The sequence below is a fragment of the Theropithecus gelada genome, chromosome 5, assembly GCF_003255815.1.
Source record: "Theropithecus gelada isolate Dixy chromosome 5, Tgel_1.0, whole genome shotgun sequence".
Lineage (NCBI taxonomy): Eukaryota > Metazoa > Chordata > Mammalia > Primates > Cercopithecidae > Theropithecus > Theropithecus gelada.
This window is the reverse complement of record NC_037672.1, coordinates 70,218,416-70,244,046: the sequence shown is the minus strand read 5'-3', so window position 1 is coordinate 70,244,046 and position 25,631 is coordinate 70,218,416. Positions and strand designations below refer to the sequence as shown.

General features: G+C 39.0%; 1 protein-coding gene across 2 annotated transcripts in view; it reads right to left on the bottom strand.

The window, feature by feature from the left end:
* GC (GC, vitamin D binding protein) overlaps positions 1-16,633 on the bottom strand; it is a 68,735-nt gene extending 52,102 nt beyond the window's left edge. The window contains exon 1 of one of the 2 annotated variants that reach the window (XM_025385930.1): positions 16,455-16,633. The gene's annotated coding sequence lies outside the window, so the exon portion shown is untranslated. Of the gene's footprint in view, positions 1-11,820; positions 11,937-16,454 lie in introns of those variants that run through there. The other variant, XM_025385929.1, reaches the window with a different exon arrangement.
* Positions 16,634-25,631: the final 8,998 nt, after the last annotated feature.

Genomic DNA, 25,631 nt, shown 5'->3' with positions numbered 1-25,631 from the left:
GCCCAGGCTGGAGTGCAGTGGCGCGATCTCGGCTCACTGCAAGCTCCGCCTCCCGGGCTTATGCCATTCTCCTGCCTCAGCCTCCCGAGTAGCTGGGACCACAGGCGCCCGCCACCTCGCCCGGCTAGTTTTTTGTATTTTTTAGTAGAGACGGGGTTTCACCGTGTTAGCCCGGATGGTCTCGATCTCCTGACCTCGTGATCCGCCCGTCTTGGCCTCCCAAAGTGCTGGGATTACAGGCTTGAGCCACCGCGCCCGGCGATGAGCATTTTTTTTTGTGTTGGCTGCATAAATGTCTTCTTTTGAGAAGTGTCTGTTCATATCCTTTGCCCACTTTTTGATGGGGTTGTTTGTTTTATTTCTTGTAAATTTGTTTAAGTTCTTTGTAGATTCTGGATATTGGCCCTTTGTCAGATGGGTAGATTACAAAAATTTTCTCCCATTCTGTAGGTTGTTCACTCTGATGGTAGTTTCTTTTGCTGTGCAGAAGTTCTTTAGTTTAATTAGATCCCATTTATCTATTTTGACTTTTGTTGCCATAGCTTTTGGTGTTTTAGTCATGAAGTCCTTGCCCATGCCTATGTTCTGAATGATACTGTCTAGGTTTTCTTCAAGGGTTTTTATGGTTTTATGTCTAATATTTAAGTCTTTAATCTATCTTGAATTAATTTTTGTATAAGGTGTAAGGAAGGGAGGCAGCTTCAGCTTTTTGCATATGTCTAGCCAGTTTTCCCAGTACCGTTTATTAACTAGGGAATGCTTTCCCCATTTCTTGTTTTTGTCAGGTTTGTCAAAGATCTGATGGTTGTAGATGTGTGGTGTTATTTCTGAGGGCTCTGTTCTGTTCCATTGGTCTATATCTCTGTTGTGGTACCAGTACTATGTTGTTTTGATTACTGTAGCCTTGTAGTATAGTTTGAAGTCAGGTAGAATGATGCTTCTAGCTTTGTTCTTTTGGCTTAGGACTGTCTTGGCAATGCGGGCTCTTTTTTGGTTCCAAATAAACTTTAAAGTGGTTTTTTTTTTTTTTTTTTTTTTTTCCAATTCTGTGAAGAAAGTCATTGGTAACTTGATGGGGATGGCATTGTATCTATCTATAAATTACCTTGGGCAGTATGGCCATTTTCACAATATTGATTCTTCCTATCCATGAGCATAGAATATTCTTCCATTTGTTTATGTCCTCTTATTTTGTTCAACAGTGGTTTGTATCTCTCCTTGAAGAGGTCCTTCACATCCCTTCTCAGTTGTATTCCTAGGTATTTTATTCTCTTTGTAGCAATTGTGAATGGGAGTTTACTCATGATTTGGCTCTCTGTTTATTACTGCTATATAGGAATGCTTGTGATTTTTACCCATTGATTTTGTATCCTGAGACTTTGCTGAAATTGCTTATCAGCTTAAGAAGGTTTTGGGCTGAGACGATGGAGTTTTCTAAATATACAATCATGTCATCTGCAAACAGGAGCAATTTGACTTCCTTTTTTCCTAATTGAATACCTTTTATGTCTTTCTCTTGCCTGATTGCCCCAGCCAGAACTTCCAAAACTATGTTGAATAGGAGTGGTGAGAGAGGGTATCCTTTTCTTATGCTGGTTTTCAAAGGGAATGCTTCCAGTTTTTGCCCATTCTGTATGATATTGGCTGTGGGTTTGTCATAAATAGCTCTTATTGTTATGAGATAGGTTCCATTAATATCTAGTTTATTGAGAGTTTTTAGCATGAAGGGCTGCTGAATTTTGTCAAAGGCCTTTTCTGCATCTATTGAGATAATCACGTGGTCTTTGTCATTGGATCTATTTATGTGATGGATTACATTTATTGATTTGCCTATGGTGAACCAGCCTTGCGTCCCAGGGATGAAGCTGGATTGATCATGGTTGATAAGCTTTTTGATGTGCTTCTGGATTTGGTTTGCTAGTATTTTATTGAGGATTTTTGCATCATTGTTCATCACGGATATTGGTCTAAAATTCTCTTTTTTTGTTGTGTCTCTGCCAGGCTTTGGTATCAGGATGATGCTGGCCTTATAGAATGAGTTAGGGAGGATTCCCTCTTTTTCTATTCATTGGAATAGTTTCAGAAGGAATGGTATCAACTCCTCTTTGTACATCTGGTAGAATTCGGCTGTGAATCTGTCTATTCCTGGACTTTTTTTGGGTGGTAGGCTATTAATTATTGCCTCAATTTCAGAGCCTGTTATTGGTCTATTCAAGGATTCAATTTCTTCCTGGTTTATTCTTGGGAGGGTGTATGTGTCCATGAATTCGTCCATTTCTACTAGGTTTTCTAGTTTATTTGTGTAGAGGGGTTTATAGTATTCTCTGATGGTAGTTTGTATTTCTGTGGGATTGGTGGTGATATCCCCTTTATATATTTTATTGCATCTATTTGATTCTTCTCTCTTCTCTTCTTTATTAGTCTTGCTAGTGGTCTATCAATTTTGTTGATTTTTTCAAAACGCTAGCTTCAGGATCCATTGATTTTTTTGAAGGATTTTTTTTGTGTCTCTCTCTCTTTGAGTTCTGCTCTGATCTTAGTTGTTTCTTGCCTTCTGCTAGCTTTTAAATTTGTTTGCTCTTACTTCTCTAGTTCTTTCAATTGTCATGTTAGGGTGTCAATTTTTTATCTTTCCTGCTTTCTCTTGTGGGCATTTAGTGCTATAAATTTCCCTCTACACTCTGCTTTAAATATGTCCCAGAGATTCTGGTATGTTATATCTTTGGTCTCATTGGTTTCAAAGAACATCTTTATTTCTGCCTTCATTTCGTTATTTACCCAGTAGTCATTCAGGAGAAGGTTGTTCAGTTTCCATGTAGTTGTGCAATGTTGAGTGAGTTTATTCATCTTTAGTTCTAATTTGATTGTACTGTGGTCTGAAAGATGGTTTGTTGTGATTTCTGTTCTTTTACATTTGCTGAGGAGTGCTTTTCTTCCAATTATGTGGTCAATTTTGGAATCAGTGTAATGTGGTGCTGAGAAGAATGTATATTCTGTTGATTTGTGGTGGAGAGTTCTGTAGATGTCTATTAGGTCTGCTTGGTGCAGAGCTGAGTTCAAGTCCTGGATATCTTTGTTAATGTTCTGTCTCATCGATCTATCAAATATTGACAGTGGTATGTTAAATTCTCCCATTATTACTGTGTGGGATTCTAAGACTCTTGTAGGTCTCTAAGGACTTGCTTTATGAATTTTGGTGCTCCTGTATTTGGTTTATACATACATAAAATAGTTAGCTCTTCTTGTTGAGTTGATCCCTTTACCATTATGTAGTGTCCTTTGTCTCTTTGATCTTTGTTGGTTTAAAGTCTGTTTTATTAGAGACTAGGATTGCAACCCCTGAATTTTTTTGCTTTCCATTAGCTTGGTAGATCTTCCTCCATCCCTTTATTTTGAGCCTATGTGTGTCTCTGCACATGAGATGGGTCTCCTGAATACAGCACACTGATGGCTCTTGACTATTTATCCATTTTGTCGGTCTGTGTCTCTTAATTAGGGCATTTAGCCCATTTATATTTTAGGTTAATATTGTTATGTGTGAATTTGATCCTGTCATTATGATTTTTGCTAGTTATTGTGCCCGTTAATTGATATAGTTTCTTTATAGCATTGATGGTCTCTACAATATGGCATGTTTTTGCAGTGGCTGGTAATGGTTGTTCCTTTCCATCTTTAGTACTTCCTTCAGGAGCTCTTGTAAGGCAGGCCTAAATCTCTCAGCATTTGCTTCTCTGTAAAGGATTTTATTTCACCTTCACTTATGAAGCTTAGTTTGGCTGGATATGAAATTCTGTGTTGAAAATTCTTTACTTTAAGCATGTCGAATATTGGCCCCCACTGTCTTCTGGCTTGTTTTTCTGGGGGTTTCTTCTGAGAGATCCGCTGTTAGTGTGATGGTCTTCCATTTGTGGGTAACTCAACCTTTCTCTTTGGCTGCCCTTAACACTTTTTCCTTTATTTCAACCTTGGTGGATCTGACAATTATGCGTCATGGGGTTGCCCTTCTCGAGGAGTATCTTTGTGGTATTCTCTGTATTTCCTGAATTTGAATGTTGGCCTGCTTTGCTGGTTTGGGTAAGTCCTCCCGGGTAATATCTTTAAGAATGTTTTCCCACTTGATTCCATTCTCCCCATCACTTTCAAGTACAGCAATCAAAAGTAGATTTGGTCTTTTCACATAGTCCCATATTTCTTGGAGGCTTTGTTTGTTTCTTTTTACTCTTTTTTCTCTTAACTTGTCTTTTCACTCTATTTCATTAATTTGATCCTCGTTCACTGATATCCTTTCTTCCTCTTGATTGAATCAGCCATTGAAACTTGTGTATGCATCGCAAAGTTCTCTTGTCATGGTTTTCAGCTCCATCAGGTCATTTATGGTCTTCTTTACACTGTTTTTTCTAGTTAGCCATTTGTCTAACCTTTTTTCAAGGTTTTAACTTCCTTGCGATGGGTTAGATCATGCTCCTTTAGTTTGGAGAAGTTTGTTATTACCGATCTTCTGAAGCCTACTTCTGTCAGTTTTCAAAGTCCTTTTGTGTCCAACTTTTTTCCATTGCTGGAGAGGAGCTGCACTCCTTTGAAGGAGAAGAAGTACTCTGGTTTTTAGAATTTTCAGCTTTTCTGCTCTGGTTTCTCCCCATCTTTGTGGTTTTATCTTCCTTTGTTCTTTGATGTTGGTAACCTACAGATGGGGTTTTGGTGTGAATGTCCTTTTTGTTGATGTTGATGCTATTCCTTTCTTTTTTGTTAGTTTTCCTTCTAACAGTCAGGTCCCTCAGCTGCAGGTCTGTTGGAGTTTGCTGGAGGTCCACTCCAGACCCTGTTTGCCTGGGTGTCACCAGTGGAGGCTGCAGAACAGCAAATATTGCTGCCTAATCCTTCCTCTGGAAGCTTTGTTGCAGAGGGGTACCTGCCTGTATGAGGTGTCTGTCAGCCCCTACTGTGAGATGTCTCCCAGTTAGGCTACATGGGAGTCAGGGACCCACTTGAGGAGGCAGTTTGTCCATTCTTAGAGCTCAAATGCCATGCTGGCAGAACCACTACTGTCTTCAGGGCTGTCAGACAGGGACATTAAGTCTGCAGAAGTTTCTGCTGCCTTTTGTTCAGTTATGCCCTGCCCACAGAGGTGGCATCTGTAGAGGCAGTAGGCCTTGCTGAACTGCGGTGGGCTCCACCCAGTTTAGTATCTTCCTGGACACTTTGTTTACCTACTCAAGCCCCAGCAATGGCGGATGCTCCTCCTCCCGCTCGGCTGCAGCCTCGCAGTTTGGTCTCAGACTGCTGCGCTAGCAGTGAGCAAGGCTCTGTGGGCATGGGACCTGCCAAGCCAAGCAGGGGAAAGAATCTTCTGGTCTGCCGGTTGCTAAGACTGTGGGAAAAGTGCAGTATTTGGGCGGAAATATGCCTTTTTTCCAGGTACATTCTTTCAGGGCTTTCTTTGGCTAGGAAAGGGAAATCCCCTGACCCTTTGCACTTCTCAGCTGAGACAATGCCCCTCCCTGCTTTGGCTCACCCTCCGTGGGCTTCACCCACTGTCCAACCAGTCCCAATGAGATGAACCAGGTACCTCAGCAGGAAATGCAGAAATAACCTGTCTTCTGCATCTATCATGCTGGGAGCTGCAGACCAGAGCTGTTCCTATTTGGCCATCTTGAACGAAGATCGTATGATTCTCTTTGTATCTGTCTTGATAAGGGTTCATTGAGCTTCTCCTAAGTCAATGTTTTTTTAAAAATCAAATTCGTGTAATGTCCAACCATTATTTCTAGATGATTTTCCTGCCCTGTTCTCACTTTCTTCTCTTTAAGACTTCAGTTACACATATTCCCAGTGTTTTGTTAGACTGCTTGATATTATCCCATGTGTGCCTGCTTAGGTTCTTCAACATTTGTTGTCTCTGTTCTTCAGTTGGGATAATTCTTATTCATTAGTGTCAAGTTCATTGCTCTTCTGATATATCCAATTTCATTAGACTATTTTAGCATTTTTTGTTTCAGAATTCCCTTTTGATTCTAATTTATACTTCCTATTTTTCTGCTGATATTCCCTATGTATTCACTTAACACTATATTTGCTTTTAATTCTTCCAACATATTGTCTTTTAAACTTTTCATTTTATTAATAAAAGCTGCTTTAAATCTTTGTCTACTACATACTGTGTTTGCACCATCTCAGAGTTGGTTTCTGTTGACTGATTTTTATCTGAACTATGAGTGACATTTTTTTGTTTGTTTCTTTACAAGTGCAGTAATTTTGTTTACTATATAATAGACATTGTTAAAGATATATTACAAAGATTCCTATGTTCTGTTATTTTACTGTAAAACTTTGACTTTTGTTTCTATTGGCACTTCAGTTACTGGTTAATCATCCTGAACCTGTGTAAGCTAGATCTGTCTTTTCTTAGAGTGGATGTGTGGAGGGCACAAAATGTTTCCCAAGCAGCTCTAAGTGGGGGGACTCATCCTCCAAACCCAATCTCCTATAGCTCTTGTAAGGACTTGGATTTTAGACTTTATAAGAGTGAGTCTACACAAAATCTTTCTCTATTAGTGTATTAAGGTATAGTCTTCCAAGGTCAAGTCTTTCTGGCATCTTAGCTGGATACTTGGGTGTAAAAAAGCTCGTAATGAGGTCTTTCCACTATAGATGGATGGGAGTGTCAATGTCTTTTAGCACCACTTATCTTCTAGTCTCTCTTTTTTTATTCTCAACACCTTAATAGCCACTTTTAGGCAAGTCTCATTTATCTTTTTTTTTTTTTTTTAAGAGTCAGAATTACTGAGATATAATTTAAATACAAAAACATTCACTTGTTTAAAGTACGAAATTCAATGGGTTTTGGTGTATTTGCAGATTTGGGAACCATTACTATGTCTAATTTTAGAACATTTTCCTTACCCCCAAAAAGAAGCCCCATAGTTCCCCCTTTCAGCATGACAGAGTGAGGAGCTTTGTGGACTTGTTCTATAGTGAAATGGGTGAAAATTATCTTAAAAAGAATCATTTCAAGTCTCTGGCAATGGTTCTAGGGGCATACAGCAAATGAAGAAGCATTTACTTAAGAAAATCTACCATGCTTGGTAAGAAAAGTAAATCTGTAATATTTGAACCAAGATCCACTCATTCCCTTCTTGCTTCCCAACTCAGCAAGACAGATACAACTGAAAGAACAGGACTCTGTTTATCCCCATCCTTCAATGGAGGGCTGTCTTCCCAAGATGGGCAGGATGACAGCCTTTCTTCTCCTGCCCTCACCTACTTTTGGTGAGGCTAAGTTCCTGGTGAGTGTGGCCAAGAAGTCAGTGCTCTTTTTTATTGTCCAGCCCTAGCTCACAGGATGTAGGTTCAACCTTGGGCATGACACTGCTGAGAATATTTAAATCCTGATTGATCTTGCTTTGGTTTGTGGGCAGGAGTCCTAGGTCAAGACAGGTAAGCCAAGGGGACCTGGGGCTGATGGCTTCCTTCCTCCACTGAGTACTCAGTTCTAAAGTGAGGGAGTCTCTTAGAGAGAGCATGACATTATGCCCACCAGCAGACAGCACTAGACCAACGTCTCGAAGATTTTATCTGGGAGGAGAAGCATACTCTAGCATAGAGAGCTCTGAATCTCTCCCCAAAGAAACGGACTTCATTTACAACAAAAAAGCAGTGAAAGTTGTGGTGAAAGCCAGTTGGGGAGGAGTGCTGATAGATTCATAGGAGATATAGTCTAAGCCATAGTGTGTAGTGTAGCTAGATCGCTGGAAACGAATAGGGATAGTTACAGCTGTGAGGAGCCCTCCTCGGTCAGAACAAATCTCAGACATTGGCCTCAGGAGCTATCACTACCAAGGAGGCCAAATTTGATTATGTCAGTGTGTGAAGCAATTTATGTCACAGGACACTGATGAAAACAATAGAACGATCAACACACAATTAGTGGAGATTTGTAGCTGACACACCACACTCTCTTTTTTTTTAAAATTTTACTTTAATGTCTGGGATACATGTGCAGAACATGCAGGTTTGTTATATAGGTAAATGTGTGTCATGGTGGTTTGCTGCACCTATCAACCCGCCATCTAGGTATTAAGCCCTGCATGCTTTAGCCATTTGTCCTGATGCTCTCTCTCCCCTCACCCTCCCTTGCAGGCCCCAGTTTGTGTTATTCCCCTCCATGCGTCCATATGTCCTCATTTTTCAGCTCCCACTTACCAATGAGAACATGCAGTGTTTGGTTTTCTGTTCTTATGTTAGTTTTCTGAGGATGATGGCTTCCAGCATCATACATGTCCCTGCAAAGGATATGATCTCATTCCTTTCTATGGCTGCATAGTATCCCATGGTGTAAATGTACCACCTTTTCTTCATGCAGTCTGTCACTGATGGGTATTTGGGTTGGTTCCATGTCTTTGCTATCGTAAATAGTGCTGCAGTAAATATATGTGTGCATATATCTTTATAATAGAACAATTTATATTACTTTGGGTATATACCCAGTAATGGGATTGCAGGGTCAAATGGTATTTCTGGTTCTAGATCATTGAGGAATCATCACACTGTCTTCAATAGTGATTGAACTAATTTACATTTCCACCAACAGTGTAAAAGTGTTCCTATTTCTCCACAGCCTTGCCAGCATCTGTTGTTTCTTGACTTTTTAATAATTGCCATCTGACTAGCATGAGACGGTATCTCATTGTGATTTTGATTTGCATTTCTCTAATGATCAGACACTTTACACTTTCTATTTCACTATTAAATTTTTAGAACAAATTAAGAAAACTAAATTCTGGAAGATTAGGGGTACTCCTCATGACCTCAAATTTAGCAATGGATTTTTAAATATGATACCAAAAGAATGAACAGCAAATAAAATAGAAAAATAGCCTTCATCAAAATTAAAACTTTATGCTTCATAGGATACTATCAAGAAAGTGAAATGACAACCCACAGATTGAGAGAAAATATTTGCAAATCATATATGTGATAAGCACCTCATATCCAGAGAAGAGAACTCTTATAACCCAACAATAAAAAAAGACAAATAATCCAAATTTTTAAATGGGCAAAGGATCCGAATAGATATTTCTCTAGGGAAGATATACAAATCCAATAGGCACATGGAAGAATTTGACCTCATTAGAGGTAAAGAAATGCAAAGCAAAACCAAAATGAGATATCGCTTTACACCTACTAGAATGACTACAATCTCAAAGTCATAAATTAAGTCTTCCATAGTCTTCTGAGCACATTTCCTGCTCCCACGCCGACTTCCCTAATACTCTGCCCTGAAAATTCCATTGGTTTTGCTGCCGTAAACTTCTCTGCCTCCTCAGCTCGGTGGGACCATTGTGCTATGCTTGGATTCCAGCTTGGTACACTGAGTTGGATTCCAGCTTGGTACACTGCAACTTCAGGGCTCATTTTATGAAGTTCCTTGCTCACAGAAATCTCAAACTTACATCACCTGCTGTCCAATACATGAAAACAGGTACCTCCTTAATAGTTTCTTATGGAAGAAACTCTAGTATGGCACATACTTAAAAGAGGAAATACTCCACATGCACACAATTTTAAAATACCTAAAATATATCTAAACTTTGTCTATAAAAATGAATAATAATAATGAGGCAATTATCTAAGAGTAAATTTAACTAGCATATTTTATTCTAATATTGAAAAATAACTGGATTTCACTTTTTAAATATTTCTACTTAACTTCTCTAAACTTCATGGTAATTTTTTTCTTTCTTTCCTTCCTTCTTATTTTTCCCATTTCTTTCTTATTCTTCTTCTTTTTTTTTTTTTTTTTTATTGACTGCCCTGGAAGTCAATTACAATGCTTAGATTAAAAATTAGTATTAGTACTGGAAAGACTAAGTGTTTGAAAATGCCAGATTAATTGTTCTCTAATTTTGTGGAAGTGAACAAAATATTGAATTATTTGAAGTAATTGACTTTACTGTAGCCTTTAAAACCCCATTATTTCTTGCTTTGTTTGGACAGTAGATTTTATTTATCTGGCCTCTGAACATCAGATATAAACCATTATGTGAATAACATCATAATTTATCATTTAAATTACTTTATTTTTATCTATTCCAGTTAAAATGTCACTATTTTAATAGTATTAGGTTCTCTAGTGCTTCTAATCAATGCAATCAGTGCTTATTTGGTGTTTAAACTTCATATTATTTTTGTGTATTCTTTTATTTTTCTGTATTGACATTTACCTTCTAGGATTATGCACATGCAAAATGAGATTTGGTAGTCTGCACAGAGATATGTCTGCACTGATTAGGTTTGGCCTATACAGTCTTTTAGAGAAAAACAATATCTTTAAGATAACCTAATTAGCACTTGCAATGTTAATAGGGAATTTTTAAAAATTAATGCATACAATACAGATGCTGCTAGACTTACAATGGTGCTGCATGCCCATAAACCCATTATAAGTTGAAAATATCATAAGTTGAAAATGCATTTAATACTGCGATAAGCCCATCCTAAAGTTGAAAAGTCATTAAGTTGAACCCTTGCAGTTAGGAACCACTTGTACTATCAAGTTCTTTTCTCATTCTTGATATCCCAGAGTTTAATTTGTGCCATTAAGTCATTCTTTTTATTAAATTGATTGGATAGCTATCAAATTGCTACCTCGTTCAGTCAAACAAGCATCTGAAATACAGATACTTTTCAACTTACAGTGGGGCTACACCCCAATAACCCCATCAAAAATTGAAAACATTGTAAGTCAAAAGTGTGCTTTTGCCTGAATGATATAATCAATTTATGATGAGTTTAATCCAGCCATAACCCTGTCTTACACTGAAGAGCATGCTGAGTATGTATAGCTTTTGCACCATCACAGTCAAAAAATTGTAAGTCAAACCATTATATAATAAGTCAGGGACCGTCTGTATTCAAATGTGTGGATGAGATAGAAAGAAAGGGATCTGGTGAACTTACAGTCTGATAATAAAGAGTATATTATGAATAATGTGTTGCTATGCTTTTACCACATGACTAGGATTAGGGAGAGTTGTGTTTGAAAAGAGTGAGACTTGTTATTTTACTTCTTCCTCTGACTTATATCAGTCAACATTTGTAGAATCCAAAGATTTAACAAACTCTTTGTGTGATGCCATACCTGTACTCTGATTTGGCTGAACACAAAAAGAGCTAGTAAAGGAAAGTTTTTTTCTAGTAACAGAAAAATTGTTTTTATTCTCATTCTATTTCTAATCCAGTTACTTCCTTTAAAAAGTCGAACTTCTGTTGATTCCCTGGTAGTAAGTACACACGAGTTTCACTTCAAATGTGAATATTTTAAACAAGAAGTTAATGCATAATCAATGATGGTAACTAACTTTACAAACTTCTTTTTTATTCAAGGTATTGCCATGTGAGTTCTATATGATGATGCACTCAGAGAAATGAATCCAATTAAATATAAAAGGCAACAGTGCAGTAAAAATACTGGCTATTTCTGGTATTCTATGTATTATTTACTTTTGGTGATCTTACTTCAGAGATTTGGGATTCTATTTCATTTCCTCAGAAAATTTGGTATAAACTAGTTGCTCTCAACATACTCTGTCTTTTGACAATATGAATGAATATAGATGAGAGCTAATACCACTAACAGTTCTCATACACATCAATATTCCTTGACAATCGACAAATCACTTTCCTATACTTTTAATTTTATTTGCTTTGCACAGCAATCCTCTGTATTGGTTGTCAGAACTTTGTAAATTCATTTTATAAAGAAACTGAAGCTTAGAGATTACCAATGGTAACTTGAAATTATTTGGAATTAGAATTTAGTACCTCACTCCCAGACCACAGCATTTCCTACCAGTTGGACTAGTCTAGATCATCTCCAGTGATAGAATAGGTAGATATCTTTCTCCTGGTGGAGTAAGCAATCTCTTTGAAAAAACAGTGAAAAGACCATCAACTTTGGTCTTAGATAAAGATTTGTATGCAAGCTCCACCAATAACCTTAATTATATGCCGGGTCTGTCCTGCAGATCCTGGCTGAGCAATGGATGAAAGAAGTAGTCAGACACAGGTATGCAGTGTAAGAGCAGCTGGGGGACTGCCTGGCATTAGTGGCTGAAGAATGAACAGTCCTGAACAGCTGGACCATCTGTATTCAAATATGTGAACAGCTGGAGCTGCTTGCTCTTATTCAATACAGACATAATGACAAAAACCTGGAGCAAACACAATCTGTGGGTAATTAGCATTATTGTTCCCCCTTTCAGGGAGCAGTCATGCAGCGTGGATGATCAAAGGTCAGCTCCTGGTCAACATAAGTAAACAAGCCTATTTAAGATAAATTCCCCTAAACTTTCTTGTACTTACTCTTTGCCCTCTGCCTCAGGGTTGGAAAACAGCTGCCTTCAACTTATTCTCCCCCAAAGCTATGCAGAGCCTTCTGACCTTTCAGAAGTCCTGCTTTTTCCCTAGAGTTTCTCCCACCACTCTAACCAATCTACATCACCCCCTTTTCTGTTTTTTTTGCATCAGGTTTTTTTGATTGAAGAGTAAAGATGTGTGCAGAGACAGGTTTGACAGGTGCAGTGGTTACAGCTTGTGTTCCAGCTTTGCATCTTAGAATTAGTAAATAACATAAGACAAACATGAGTATAATCAGTAATATTATTTTCCAATCAAGGAGTAATATCTAGTGTTACTTGGCACCTCGGTCCAATGTGTGCCATTACTGAGGGACCCCAATGGGGATATGTCGATCCCTCCTAGCCAATCAGTCACATTGTTAGAGGCTGGGAAGCAGGTGCCTGCCCAAGTAGCAGAGTGGAAGAAAGGGGGATCTAGAAGATGGGCCCAATGGAGAGTAGCAGGTGCAGGTTGTAGGCAAAGTGAGAGAATAAGAAAGGTTAATACTCTATGAGAGTTGCAGTGTACAACAGAAAGCATAGAAAGGAACAAATTACGTGGAGTGAATGACGTTTGTGTCTGGATTAGGATTCACTCAGCCTTCTGAATTGTCTTCTTCAGAATCATGTCCAGGGCCTTTGTTGTCCAAGGAAGCCACATCATACAGGGCTGCGGGTCCTGCAGGGTTATTTCCTTTATTTTTGATATCGGATTGGGTCCCAGCCATACCGTGGTGTGGTTTGATGCATTGTGCTGGAATCCGAAGAGGATCTGAGGGGGTGTGAACACAAGCACATCCTCTTCCCCATGTTAGCAAATCATTTGAACCACACCATAGATTAGTATTTACATCTTTTCGTAACACTGAAGGTTTTATATCTTGAGTGATTTTAGCAAAGTGCTAAAATGGAATGTCAGATGTCCCATGTGTGACAAAATTGTGGAAATGGTGAGCTGGTATAACCCAGACTGCTATCAGTTTTAATTTTTGTGGGCCACCCTGTAAACACAAAAGTTAAGAGAAGATGTTTAATGACATATTGGGTGGACTCTCCAGGAAGAGCATGAGTTCTAATTAGGTGGGAATTGGTATCAATGGATACATGTACATATCTTAGTTTTCCAAATTCAGGGACGTGTGTAACATCTGTTTGCCATAACTGATTAGGTTCTAGTCCCCTAGGGTTAACACCTGTTGAGGAAGGGGATGTGCCTGTGAGCTGGCAATCTGGGCATTGTAAAATAATTTGTTTAACTAGTCTTTGGGTTAACTGAAATTGTTTAGATAAATTTCTCCAATTTTGGTGGAAAAATTGATGTGATTGGGTGGCTTGGTCAAGCAGTGACATTATAACTTGCAGGTCTGCTTGATCATTGCCATAAGCCTGTGGGCCAGGCAGCAAGCTGTGGGCCCTAATGTGTGTGATAAAAACAGGATGTGTTCATTGATCCAGCAATGGCTGAAGTCAAAGAAAAAGTGCACACAGAGTGGGCTCAAGAGTGGACTTAATGAGGGCTGTTCCAAGGTTCTGCAATGAGTAGTAAATGGAGTAATCAGAGTCATTAACGATATTGATGGGCTGAGCGGGAAGGGTTTCCAGGGCCAATATTAGGGCTCCAACCTCAGCTTTCTGAGTGCTAGTAAATCCAGATAGAGTGAAGGAGTTGTGTGGTTTTCACCAGATAGCTGCTTTTCCATTTTTACCAGAGCCATCAGTGAAAAGCATTAAAGCATTAGGTATGGGGGAGTAAACTACCTTTGCAGGGGTAACTACAGCTGTATGAGATAAGAACTAAAGTAGTTTGTCAGCAGGAAGGGCATGTTTTATATGGCCCGCATAAATCTGAAGGTCTAGAGATAGGGGCAGGACTGCTTCGAATTGTTTTTTACTTAAGGGTATTCTTATGACATCAGGGTGATAACCTTGCAATTGATTGCATCATTTTCAGCCTATATAGATGACTTTACTAACTAGCTGGACATAGGGAGATAGTGTTTTAGTCCCCATATGTGTGCAAAGAGCCCATTCTAGGAAGTGCAGCTGTGGGGCCATTTGTCCTATTAATTTTCTTGGGCAATATTTAGTAGGAAAAATCAACTATTGGACTGAAGATTGTGGGTCTATGCGATCTAGTTTCATCTGAGAAATAGCTTGCTCTATTTCCTCAATTTTCGTTTTTGCAGCAGGGGTTAAACACTGGGGGGAGTCCAGGGCTGCATTGCCCTTTAGGATAGAAGACAGGTTCTGTAATTTATTAGTAGTTATGCTCAAGGTGGGGTGAAGCCAGTTAATATCACCCAGTAATTTTTGATAATTATTTAAGGTGTGTAAGTTGTCAGTGTTCAGTTTAACATTTTGAGGTCTTACTGACTGGGATGTTAGTACGTATCCAAGATATTTCTAAGGAGAGGACATCTGTTCCTTATCAGGTGCTATCATTCAACCTCTTAACTGTGTATTCCTTTTGACAGAGGCATATAAATTTAAAAGTATTGGCTCCATTGGGACTGCAAGTAAGATATCATCCATATAATGGACAATATTAGGAAATTCTTTTCTACTGGGAAGCAAAAGTCTGATTTACATGATACTGACACATGGTAGGACTGTTCAGCATTCCTTGAGAAACTACTTTCCAATGAAATCAGCTAGCTGGCCTTTCAGTATTGATAGCTGGTATTGGAAACACAAATTTTTCTCTGTCCTGTTTTCAAGGGGAATAGTAGAAAAACAGTTTTTTAAGTCAATAATGACTATAAGGCTAATCTCGAGGAATCTCCACAGGGGAAAGGGGGCCCTGTTGAAGGGGCCCCAAAGGTTGCAAATTAGCATCGATAGCATGTAAGTCATGCAGAAGTCTCCGTTTACCAGATTTTTAGGGAATGACAAAACTGGGCGAATTCTAAGGGCTGTTTGATGGCTCTATATGGCCGGCTTTTAATTGTTCCTCAACTAATTCATGGGCTTGTAATTTCTCTCCCTTTAACAGCCACTGTTCTACCCAAACTGGATCTTAAGAGAGCTATGTTAGGGGTAGGGGAGGAATTACAACAGTGACCATTACTAGAAAGGGGTCTGCAGAGTCACCCCCCAGTTGGGCTAATAGGTCCTGTTCCCAAAGATTAACAGGGATGGGCATGATTAGAGATTGTATATTAACGAGGGACCCCTCCCCTGGAGTATTGCAGCCTTTATGTTTTGCCAGTCAGTTGATTCTAGTTGGCTTGTTGTTTGCACAACCTATCATATTCTGCCCTCTAGATGAGGTATTGACTGACCTCTAAAGTTGTTTTAGCTAGGACTGACTGGTCCCATGGGGTTATATGGAAGTTATCTGCTATGGCCTCAATTAATCCTTTCATAAATGGGCTAGCAGCTCCATTTTCTCTAATGCTTTTCCTTTTCTCTTTAAAAGTGTTGAAAGTAATGGGTTCATATACCCAACTGCCTTGTTGATCTTGCATCACTGGGCAGGCCAAGAGTTACCCTTCTAATGCTGCTTGCCTAAGACAGGGCCCCATAACTGTAGTGTATCCCTTGTTTTTTTTTTTTTTTTTTCCAATTTATAGGGGGAGGGTGCTCAGGAAAAACCTCTGTTTTCTCTTTTGTGTCTTTACCTGTAACAGCGGGGCTGAGGGAGGAGGAGGAGGCAGTAAGGTAGGTGATGATTCCTCCTCCCTTCCCTGTTTAGGCTTTTCTGTGTAGGGCGGGGCCAAAGCAGCCCTAAGGCCCATAATGTTAAAGATGTTACTAGGACCCGTTGCCCATGTGTGTGATATTGTTTAAGATTTCTCCCCACTTGTTCCCAGAACTCTAGGTTTAGCGTGTCTTCTTCCAGGAATCATGGGTTATGGGAAACAACAGTTTGCATTAGGTCCCTTAATTGAACCTGGGATACCCAGGCTTTGCTAGCTTTAAGCAGCTGTTTCAATACTTTTATGTTTGCTGTTGAGCTGATAACTATTGTCCCATGTTGAAACCCTAGCTTGAAAATTCCCTCAAACTTGGAAATCCAGAGCAGGTGCCCATTACTTATTGACTGCACAGTGGCTTCACTTTTGCTCTCAAGGGTTCTGTCACAATCTGTTGCTGAGTTCTTCACACGGGGCACCAGCTGCTGGGTTCATGCTGCAGACCCTGACTGAGTGATGGATGAGAGGAGTACTCAGACACAAGTATGCAGTGTAAGAGAAGCTAGGGGACAGCACGGCACTAGTGGCCGAAGAATGATCAGTTCCGAACAGCTGGAGCTGCTCGCTTTTATTCAATACAGACATAATGCTGAAAGCCTGTATTAAACAAAATCTGTGGGTAATTAGCATCATTCACCCTTTCAGGGAGCAGTCACACAGTGTGGATGATCAAAGGTCAGCTCCTGGTCAACATAAGTAAACAAACCTGTTTAAGAAAAATTCCCATACCCTTCCTTGTACCTACTCCTTGCCCTCTGCCTCAGGGTTGGAGAACAACTGCCTTCAGCTTACTCTCCCCCAAAGTTATGCAGAGCCTTCTGACCTTTCAGAAGGCCTGCTCCTTTCCCTATAGTTTCTCCCACCACTCTGACCCATCTCCTACAATTATATAGAGAATAGGTTTAATGATAACAGGTTAATGAAATAATTTATTCAAAGCACCTAGCTAAGTACAAAAAATCATTTCAAAACACTTACATGTAATATAACATGGATTTTTTTAATACACCATTTTTCTCAATCACGACTTATTTATGAAAAGTGAGTTAAATCTTTGGATTCTACAAATGTTGACTGATGTCATAAGTCAAAGGAAGGAGTAAAATAAGAAAGCTCACCATTTCTCAAATGTAACTCTTCCTAGTTGCAGTCATATGGTGTAAGTATAGTAATATTGTTTGTATCATATTCTTTATTTTTTGGTTAATTCCAGTAATTTGACTAACATTAATAATAAATTCACTCATTTATTCATTCAAGCAAATTTGTATTGATCCAGGCACTGTTCTAAGTGTTTAGATTAAAGTAACAAAAACATAGAGGAAAACATTTGCCTTCATGGAGCACAATTTTAGTGGTATAGAATGGGTTGTAATTGTATCTTAATAAATAATTATGTCATAATTATTTATGTAATAATTAATTGTATTTTAATAAATAATAATTTATTATTGGTTTCTGATACAAAAGTTTCAGTGGAACCTCTTTATTACACCTATAGAAACCGGAGGCACCCATTTCCTTTTCAATTGTGTGTACCACAACTTTCCTGGTATTCACAGTCATCTAGTAGGTACAATCATATACATTTTAAAAAAATAAATTTTATTGTATATGTTTGAGGGATATAACATAATGTTATAAGATAAATATACACTATTTTTAAATTCTGAGGATAAAGAAGTCACTGTTGCCGGAGGGAAATTGTTTTATAGTGAGCTGCCCATACCAAAACAATTTGTTTTTTAAAGTTTTATGCCATTCTTATTGAAAGTCACTGAATAACACAATTAGATCTGTGATTATGCTGTATTCATTTTTGCCCTTCTAGTCAATAAATAATATTTCTAACTTAATCACAAAAATAAAAAATGGAACAGCTATGGACAAAAAAAGCCAAACAACAACAGCAACAACAGAAAACAAACCAATCCTACATTGAACACATAAAGAAAAACAGGAAATGACTATGGAAAGTATATAAATATTACATGAAGCAACTTTTTGAGGGGAGTGGTGTACTAAGAGAGAAAAATAACAACGACCATTTTTCTTTATTACTTTTTTTCTCTACTTCATCTCTTATGTTGCCTTCATGATGTTTTACCTAATATGTGTACAATGCTTAAGATTTAATTTTTTTCCAAGCTATAATGTTTATGTAAAGAAGAAGGGTTTTTATTATCATATATACATGTAATTCTTACTAAGGATTAATTATTTATAATCTAGTGTGAGAAATGGTGAGGATTATTTTTCAAACAGACTTTTCTTGTTTGTTTGTTTTGGTTTGTTTTGTTTTGGAGATGTAGTCTTGCTCTGCCATCCAGGCTGGAGGGCAATGGCACCATCTCGGCTCACTGCAAACTCTGCCTCCCAGGTTCAAGCCATTCTCCTGCCTCAGACTTTCAAGTAGCTGGAATTACAGGCACCCACCACCATACCCAGTTAATTTTTGTATTTTTTTAGTAGAGACAGGGTTTCACCATGTTGGCCAAGCTGGTCTATAACTCATGATGCCGGGTGATCCACCCGCCTAGGCCTCCCAAAGTGCTGGGATTACAGGCATGAGCCACCGTGCCTGGCCCAGACTTTTAATTGTCAACTCATCTTTTGGGTTATTCTTAAATTTACTATAAGGTTGTCAAATTTTAATAAAGTTGACTAGCATTTAAATAAAATTCTCAATGGACTAGCCAAATAACCTCCAAGACTGTATAGAAATTTAATAGTAATATCTCTATTTTGATGCTATAGCTATTGTGGTCTAAATATTCTTTGCTCAGTAACCTGGAATGGCTAGATTCATTAAAGAGATTTTTTTCCCAAACTTTTTTTGGGGAAAGGGATCAAATTTATTGCAAATAGTCAGTAGATCCATATGCATATTAATAAAAAACATTAATTAACATGTAGTGAGAGCTCAACATTATGCTGAAAACTTTACATGAATTTTTCATTTAATCTTTACAACAAGCAATAAAGTATATCATCTTTTTTTACAGATAAGAAAACTGAGTTTTAGAAAGTTTTCTAGTAAGTAGAGTCTGAATTGCAAATTGAGCATTTTGATGCATAGCTCATTGCTAATAGGATAGATACCACTCTACTATCAACAAGTCTACCATCTACAGGTAAATAATGACTATAAATGGAATATTTTCCAAGCCACTGTTTGAAAATTATATTTAGTTATCTTCTGATTAATAAAATGAAAATTCTTTCAAAAGACTTTCATTAAAAGTAGGTATGGAGGAAAAGGATAAATTTTTTGATAGCAAAAAAGGATATGTAGGCTTGAAAAAGCTGGAAGTCACAAAAGTAGAAGTTGGCAAGATTGACTTTTTATGAACCTATTAGCCCTATTGTCATAAAAATACTCTTACTGACTATAGTTTCCCCACAACCAGTCTCCTTAGATATGCAAGTTTTTTGTCTTAAAAATAACAGAAGAATTAAGGCACTGTAACAGAAATAGCAATTCAAATCATTTGTAAAATAAAAATGACTAAATTCTGAAGTATTTCCATGTGGTAGAGGCAACTCTTTACAATCCATTCAGATTAAGCTGAAACCTTATTTTCTTATTTTATTGTCTCCCTCTTTCTGTCATTCTCTCTCTTAAATACTTCCACAAAATACCTAAAAATATACATATTAGATACAGGTCTGGAGGTTTCTGCAGAAACTACACAGCTGTGTGATTATGCTAGACTCACATATCTTCTCTTTCCTTTTGAATTGGGTAGAGCAGAATATAATATTTCTCAAAACCCAAATTAAAAAATAAAAACTGACTATATATGCATAAGTTTCTGAGCTGCCTTATACTGGGCTTCATTTCAAATATATTTTTTATGTTAGCTTTGTCTGAAGAACAATTATTAATTCATTATTCAAGTCTCCCATGTATGTTCTTTAAATGTAGGTCGATTAAACCTACAGAGGTTATGGGATCTTTGGGGTGTTGCTTTTCTGGCCGGAGACTTCTGTGGTCAGTGCCACCTTTGCCCAAGTTTTCCTCAGCCCCACTGGGCTCATTCCACCCACTCGACCTGGCAGGCTATGCTTGGCTCACACTACCAGCCTAGATCCCATGCCTCCAAGAGAGACTACGAGCCAGGTGTGGAGTGGTGAGGGATGTGTGAGCAAGTGTGGGGTCCAGCCTGCGCACAGTCAGATGTGCCAGCTGCTGCCATGGGGCGGGCAGCTCCAGGTGCCGGCACACGGCTGTTTCTCTGTGAGGCTGCAGCCGGACCAGGTGTACCGCAAGCAGCTTCCATGGCTGGCACTGGGGAACACAGTGTCACTTGGAAGCTTGGAGATGCCAGGAACCACAGGGTCCCAAAGAGGAAGTCAAGCCCTGGCTTGGGGATTTCTTGGGTCTGGGCTCCCTGAAGGACTGCAGCTCCTCTCTCTTTCTCTTTGCCTGCAGTGTTTGTGTTACAGCTCTTTTATCCTCACCATTCCGTGGGTCCTGAGTTCTTGTCCTGCAACCAGAAAGAATGAGGTACACAGAAGAAGATTGAACAAGATGCAGAGAATGAATGATAAATCTCGTCTGAATGATAAAACAGCTCAGACGAGAACTTCATGGGGCAGCTCCTTTCTGCAGCCAAGGTGTCCAGTCCAGTGTTCAGCTCTCAGCAAAGAAGGTAGCTCCTCTCTGCAGCTGGTCATCACATTGTGCAGCTCTCAGCAGAGAGAAGGCCCTAGAGTGGGTGACTCCTGTCCACATTCAAGTTGTCCCATCATCTGTCTAGTTCTGGCTCAGCCTGGGGCTTTTATGGGTCTCAGAGGGGAGGAAGTGTGCACCAATTAGTCCCTGGGCAAACATGAGTTGGCTCAGAAAAGTCACCACAAGTCCCCACTCTGGTCCATGGGACTGGCAGCCCAACCCCGGGGCCTCACCAGAGACCTGCCCCCTTCTGCCCAGGAGCCTGTCTGCTTCCTGCCGCTGTCCATGGTGCTCAGGTTGCTCACACCAAAAAGCACCTGCAGGCTGGTACTGAGCTGCCCTCAGCGCCAGCCCAGCTTCCCCCCACCATGCTCATTGGCACTCAAAGTCTGCAGGGGGCTGAGAGAGCAGGGGGCTAGCATGTCAGTGCTGCCCTGAGTGTGCATACACCCAGCTGGGCTGTGACAACCTGGGCTTGGCCCCGAATCTGCTCCAAGATCAGAGTGGGCACCAGAAGCGGGGAGAGGCCAGGCAGTGGGAGCAGACACCCCTGAGCTTGTGGGGGAAAACAGGGGTCTTTCCTGGGACTCCGAGGGTGCAGACTTCTAAAAAAGCACAGGTATACATTTAGTTTCTTTATTTTTTCCCTTTATTATGAATTATTGCAAACATGTTGAAAAGGTAAAGAGGACAATATAATTAAAATCCATGTATACATTACGTAAAAATGAAGCACTTCTGATTGCAGTCTTCTACCTCCTTCTTTGAGGTAACTGGTATCTTGATTTGTGTGTGTGTGTGTATGTGCTTTTCTTTACACTGCAAATAAATGTCTTAATATTTTTATCCTAAATGAGTAATTTGCTGAATAACATTTAATATTGTTTTGCATGCTTCTATACTTTACACAAATGCTATGAACACTCTATGCTATTTTTTGCAACCTGACTCTTCTTTTTTGGAAATAATATTTCTGATATTTACTTAGGTGACACTAGTAACTCCACTTCATTAATTTCCACAGCTTTGTAACATTTAATCGCATGGATATGACACTTTATTCACATTTAGATTGCTTACAGAATTAAGCCAAGGTCTGAGCTGTTCTTCTACCTTCCTCTCTTGCTCCCCAGAAAAAGTAAACAACTTTGTGGTTTATTCCCATTACGGAGGATTAAATTGTTGTTTACCTTTGTGAGAGCTGCTTCAGTGAACTACCGGGGCAGAGGCCAAAATGCTATTTAGGTCTGAATGAGCAGGAGGCGAGGAAGAGAGAAGTGCCTAATAGAACCATTAAAAGTCCCTCTGGATTAACTGGTTTGGGGGTTTAAAAACATATGAAAAAAATGCTCAACATCATTACTGATCAAGGAAATGCAAATCGAAACCACAATGCGATACCACCTTACTCCTGTAAGAATGGCCATTATCAAAAAATCAAAAAACAGTAGATGTTGGCATGGATGTGACAATCAGGGAACACTTCTACACCCTGGTGGAAATGTAAACTAGTACAGCCGCTATGGAAAACATGTGGAGATTCCTCAAAGAACTAAAAGTAGAACTACCGCTTGATCCAGCAATCCCACTGTTGGGTATCTACCCAGAGGAAAAGAAGTCATTATTCGAAAAAGATACTTGCACATGCATATTTATGGCAGCACAATTCACAACTGCAAAATCGTGGAACCAACCCAAATGTCCATCAGTCAAAGAATGGATAAAGAAACTGTGGTGTATGTGTATATATGTGTATGTGTATACACACACACACACACACACACACACACAATGAAATACTACTCAGCCATAAAAAGGAATGAATTAACAGCATTTGCAATGACTTGGATGGGACTGGAGACTATTATTCTAAGTGAAATAACTCAGGAATGAAAAACCAAATATTGTATGTTCTCATTGACTTGCGGGAGCTAAGCTATGAGGATGCAAAGGCATAAGGATAGTACAATGGACTTTGGGGACTTGGGGGGGTTAGTGGGAGGGGGCAAGGGATAAAAGACAACAAATACAGTGCAGTGTATACTGCTCGGGTGATGAGTGCAACAGGATCTCACAAATCACCACTAAAGAACTTACTCATATAACCCAATACCACCTGTACCCCAATAGCTTATGGAAAAAAATGGATGCATATTTTAGGAGAATCTTTGGCCAAGTGTCAGGGGAAGCTCTTTTCTATTTGTTATTTTCATAAGGCACAATCTATATTTTTAGGAAATTCAAAACTCTAAGAGCCAAATATCTGCCAGATGTGTTGGTAATGGTGCTTTTATTTTCTATTCAATATAGCGTTAAATAATTATCCAATATTACTCCCATTGGGTTCTCAAAGTTCTGTTGTAAACTCTCTTTGTTTGTATTATTTCAATAATTTGAGCCATAAATGAAAATTCTTGTCCCCTTTCTGTCTTAGGAAGAAAGATAGAAATACTTTAAAAGGTTATTATTTCATTGAATTTTGTGGACATGGTTTTGTTCAGTGCTTCTCAGTAAGAAGTGACCAGTCTTCCTCTTTTATACTCACATTGATAGGAATGACTTCTACTATATTTTGTCTTCTTCTTACCTGGGATACTGATGGGTAAGCTTCATTTGTTTGATGATATGTCTGACAAGGGAGCAAGCAGGGAGAGATTTCTATGATATAATATAAGTTATAAAGACTGAAGTCTACCTCAGGATTTGTTCTTTTCTCTTTAGTTTATCCTACACAAATAGTCTCCTGGGAATAAAAGGACCCAAGACTTGCTGAAACCAGCACCATCAGTTCACCAAGTTCATTAGTTCATAGATGAAGCCATTTGTCATATGGCAAATGGCCGAGAAGATGCCACTTCTTATTCTGACAATATTGTCCTAAGTCCCCAAGAAGCTTAGAAATTGGCTCTTCTCTTTACATATGTGCTGAATGTAAGCGAAACTGAATAGTAATACATTTTGTACAATAAAGAGAGGAGGAAAGAGATTGTCACCCTTATAATAGAGGAGATAAAAAGGGATGCCAATAGGTAATTTCCCCTCAGAATCTGTGATATTATCAAATTATATGGGATACCTGAGTTTTGGGGTTCAGTTCTCTGCTTTTATTCAGCATCACAGGGAGGTAGGAGAACCTCGGAGGGCATTGAAAGCTGCTTACCAGGAACCTGACTCCTCTACTTGGAAAAGATCATGGTGCCTAAAATGCCCAACAAAACAGAAGCACTCCCTGCTTTACAGTGACCACAGAGGTGGTCAAGTGTGAATTGATGAGAAATCCTTGTAAATGTTTTGGAATAAATAAGTCCCTGAAGCTCTTACATAACATTAGAGAAGGTCCCTCCAAAGGAAAATAAATTGAATTTTGTGCTGGTTAACAGTGTAGAAATTCAGAACAGATTTAAATAGTTTTAGAGAAATAAATATATCAGCTCTTGGTTCTGAGAGTTGAGAAATTAATTTAATACCTGCTATATTTGAAAAAAGTGAATGTAGCAAACATGTCAATAAAAGCTGAATATACACTCAGAAGCTATGACACAAGTAAAACGAATGGGCTTAACTAGACTACGGCTAGTTGATCAGGCTTGGCACAACCTCTGGTGAAGAGAATAGTGCCCAGCACACAGATTACATGTTTAATAAAAGCCATCAGCAAGTCCTGTAATTTTTGCTTCCAAGGTGGTCATTGTAATAACAATGGCAGTAGCTAGCATTTATTGGTCTCTTTCTCTGTGCTAAGGATGCTTATAATCATCTTACATGTGTTATTACCTAATTTAATCCTCACAGATATGCACAAAGCAAAAGGTGTCTGAGACAGGTCTCAATGAATTTAAAAGTTTACTTTGCAAAGGTTAAGAATTACGATCCATGACCACAGCCTTGAGCACACATGCCCAAGGCAGTTGGGTTACAGCTTGGTTTTATATGTTTTAGGGAGACTTAAGACATATCAATATGTGAGATACGCATTGGTTCAGTCTAGAAAGGTGGGGCAACTGCAAGTGGGGGAATTTACAAGTCATGGGTGGATTCAAAGATTTCCTGATGGGCAATTGGTTGAAAGGGTTAAGCTCTGCCTGAAGAGTTGAAATCAGCTTGAGATAAGGTAAGGGGGTTGTTGTGGAAGCCAAGGTTCTTGTCACATAGATGAATCCTCCGTGTAGTTGTCTTCAGAGAGAATAGATATGACTGTCTCTTACTGAAGGTGTCAGACTGCTAGAGAGACCCAGTAAAGGAAGGCGATTCTTTACAGAATGCAAAATTGCACCGCCAAGAGATAGCCTTGCAGGACCATTTCAAAATATATGTTTCTTTAAGGACCCTGCTATCTGTCATGTTATGCTATACCAAAGTCAGGTTGGAATTTGGTATCTTGTGGTTACAGAGTCTGTTCTGTCAGTCTTAGGATCTCTATTTTAATGTTAATGGTGGTCAGTTGTATGCCTGAACTCCAAAGAGAGGTGAGTATAATGAGGTGTGTATAGTCTCCACCTTCCTGTCATGGTATGAACTAGATTTTCAGGTTTTGTTGGCTCCTTTTGGCCAGTCAGTTGGGGGACTTAGAATTTTATTTTTGGTTAACATGTGTTGTAAGGAAGAATGTATTCATAGCTCAATCTTACAGCAGAGAAAATTGAGACCCTGAGAGGTTAAGAAACTTGCCCATTTCAAATCCATTCACTCTCCTCCATATCCTTTGTCCCCACCTTAATATGGGCCCAGTCATTTCTTACTTTGATTACTGCAGTAGCCTCCTATCTTGCCTCCTTCTCTGCCTGTTTCCAACAGGATATCCAGAGTGAATTTATATTAAGTACATTGGACTCTATCCCCTTCCCAGTCCTTCTGGGATTTCTC